At 39.5% G+C, this 2,997-nt stretch overlaps 1 long non-coding RNA gene across 1 annotated transcript; it reads right to left on the reverse strand.

The window, feature by feature from the left end:
* Nucleotides 1–230: 230 nt before the first annotated feature.
* Nucleotides 231–2,691, reverse strand: LOC115523142. Its single transcript, XR_003971654.1, has 3 exons — nt 2,679–2,691; nt 2,237–2,258; nt 231–325 (listed from the first exon to the last, which is right to left on the reverse strand). It is a non-coding gene; the product is annotated as an uncharacterized LOC115523142 (long non-coding RNA).
* Nucleotides 2,692–2,997: the final 306 nt, after the last annotated feature.

The raw sequence follows: 2,997 nt of genomic DNA on the forward strand, positions 1-2,997 counted from the left end.
ACTGAGGAACTGAATTTTCAAAATTTAATTTTAGTTAATTTGAAGAAATTGCTACATGTGAGTAATGGCTACCATTTATATTGTGGGGAAAAAACAAATTGTGACCCTGGTGGATGGAATAATAATGATGAATCAATAGAACATACAAATTTGGTCTAGTTTAAGGCAATCTTTTCTGACATCTGTTCCAATATTGGATGTTGTAGATGTACATCATATGGGGTTTGAAGGGTCTTACTCGTGGTCACTTGGTAGGACTGCAAGGACAGAAAGAACCCAAGCGCCAGTTTGTTGGGAACTCAGATGAAGTGACCTCTAGGTTGAGCTCATTTTGAGATTAAGGGATGCTTCTTGAGAAGAAAGGAAGCTCAGTTTCAGGGATTTGCGTTGGTATCTAGATCTGCATTTTCTGAAAATAGATAAAGTCTGAGTTGTCACTTTTCTAGAGCAACTTTTTTTGTTATTGCCAACATAGAAAAGTTTGGCTTCAGAGTACCAATCCACAAAGTTGATGCCTGCAAACTCAGAAAGCTTGTGAGATTGTGTTTGCGGGGTTTTTATCCTTTATGGTAACTTGAGTCAGATACTTCCTTATGGAAAGCTTTATGTGACAGTTCTACCAGGATGAGTCAATACTGCCCTGTTTCTGCCCTGCCACCTCCCCTCTCCCCCCACCCATGTTTTCACTATTCCTCTCACCCTCAATCTTTTGCTCTGTCAAATGGAAATTCCTGACTCAGCCATTTTCACTTTTCCAATAAGTTACCCAGTTACTCTGTGGTCTCTGATAATGATGTAGATGGTTTGTGATATTAAAGTAGTACTTCTGATTTGGTGACTTACATTATCTCAGCATTTTCAGAACCCACTTGCCTGCAATCTAGTGTGTCTGTGGTTAGCTATAATATACCTACTTGCCAAACTAGTGGTTTGGGTTACTGGGCTTTTCATTTAACTTCGAATTTGGGGGATTAGAAAAAAAAAATAACTCAGGAACCTATTTTAATAAATTGCATCAGAGTGAAATGTTGGAATTATATTAATTGTTTTGTTTTTTAAAATGTCTCCTTACTGTGCTCAGTCTTGTGCTTTTGTTGAAGATGTGTGTGCGTGTAGGCACACGTTCTCATACTTGAACTATTGATGATGTCCATTATGTAACTTAGTGCTTCCTATTTAAGTTGCAGCATGACAACAGTTTAGTTGCATATTTGCTGCTAGTAAAACATTTCTATCCAGTGACGAACTGGTGTTATTTCTTTTTTTAGGTCATGAAAACTGAGCAACTTTTCATATTTCCCTGCTTGCTTTGGTTCTCAGGAAGATCAGATACAAATTTGGGGACTTATATGGACTTTATTTTTGCTAGCATACTTTTTCCCTTAATAACGATAACAAAAAACTTTCATTCTCAAATGACTCAGGACACTAACTCCAAGATTCTGAAAATTCCTATCGGCACCTTAGCATACATTGCATTCTCTGCTTCAAAATGCCACATTCATCTTATGCATCCTGCTGGGTTGTTTAGCTTAACACGTATAACCTCATCTATGTTGTCATTTTTCATAGCCTTGGGGTCTCATCTTGGAAGTACCACTTCATTGACTATGTGATCCTTGGCATTGTTATTCCAACTCTCCAAGCCATCATTTCTTCAGAAATGATAATGTTTAATTGTGGTGTAAAGCTACCAACAGTTGAACCACCTGCCTGAATGGACCACCTCTTATAGATATTCTAGGATTCTTTCGCTTCTTCCATTACTATAACATATACTATATCCAAATTTGGGGGATGGAAGCAGAAACCTTTACCGTCATTTAGGTAATGTCGGTAGACATGCAGCTCCTTAGCCTTTTTCAGGTGTGCTGGAAGGTGAGGATGGCTCACACCTGCAAATAATGCAATTTTTCACGGTATGTCATTTGTATTAATCACCATTTTCTTAGGAGCCCTATTTCCACATTTATTTGAAAATCTATCTCAGGCACTGGGATAAATGTTGGAGAGAGAAAATGATCCATAATATTTTCCTGCCTTTCAAGGATCTTGAATGTATGCTGGGGAAACAGATGGGTAAATTAATTATAATATGATTAGTGCTACCGTACTATATTTACTATATGCTGTGAAATCACTGGGGGAAATATAGCATAGGTAATCTGCCGGGTGTGTGAGAGTCCATTGTGATGGTTTTGGTTTATTCTATAAGATTGGATTAGTAGAGAATGACATTAGAATGAGGGTTTTGAAGACTGAATATGATTTTTTAGATAGTGGAGAGGTGCTCAGGTAGATAGAACAGGTTTGTGCCCTGCCCCCAGTGTGTGTAATGGTGGACTAAGCTTCCTTCAACTTGCAGGATGCTCCCATTCTCTGTGTCCCATACCCACACCAACCAACTAAAACTAAACAAAACCCAGTAACCATAAAAATCCCCAAATAGGGGCGCCTGGGTGGCGCAGTCGGTTAAGCGTCCGACTTCAGCCAGGTCACGATCTCGCGGCCCGGGAGTTTCGAGCCCCGCGTCGGGCTCTGGGCTGATGGCTCAGAGCTGGAGCCTGTTTCTGATTCTGTGTCTCCCTCTCTCTCTGCCCCTCCCCCGTTCGTGCTCTGTCTCTCTCTGTCCAAAAATAAATAACGTTGAAAAAAAAAAATCCCCAAATAGTTGAAACATGGTTAATGATACTTGACTCAATCACTTGTACAAAGTGTGGATGAAGTGTTGTCTTTCAAAAAGGAATTGTAGAAGCCTGTGTGCATTTTTCAGGTAGTTTAGTAAGGAGGGGGTGGTAATAATTCTACTAAAGATAAGTATTCCAGAAACGTGGATCTGGTTTAATGATATTATGCGTCTCTTATCAGAAGGATCCTCTATCTCCAGACAGATGGAATAACCATAGTATATGGGATAGAACAGGGGATTTGAGACTGATCAGAATAATAGCCCTGCCATTGACTTCGTCTAGGAACAAAGTAAATGAGGATGGAAGG

This window comes from Lynx canadensis, chromosome C2, assembly GCF_007474595.2.
Source record: "Lynx canadensis isolate LIC74 chromosome C2, mLynCan4.pri.v2, whole genome shotgun sequence".
NCBI classification, from domain to species: Eukaryota; Metazoa; Chordata; class Mammalia; order Carnivora; family Felidae; genus Lynx; species Lynx canadensis.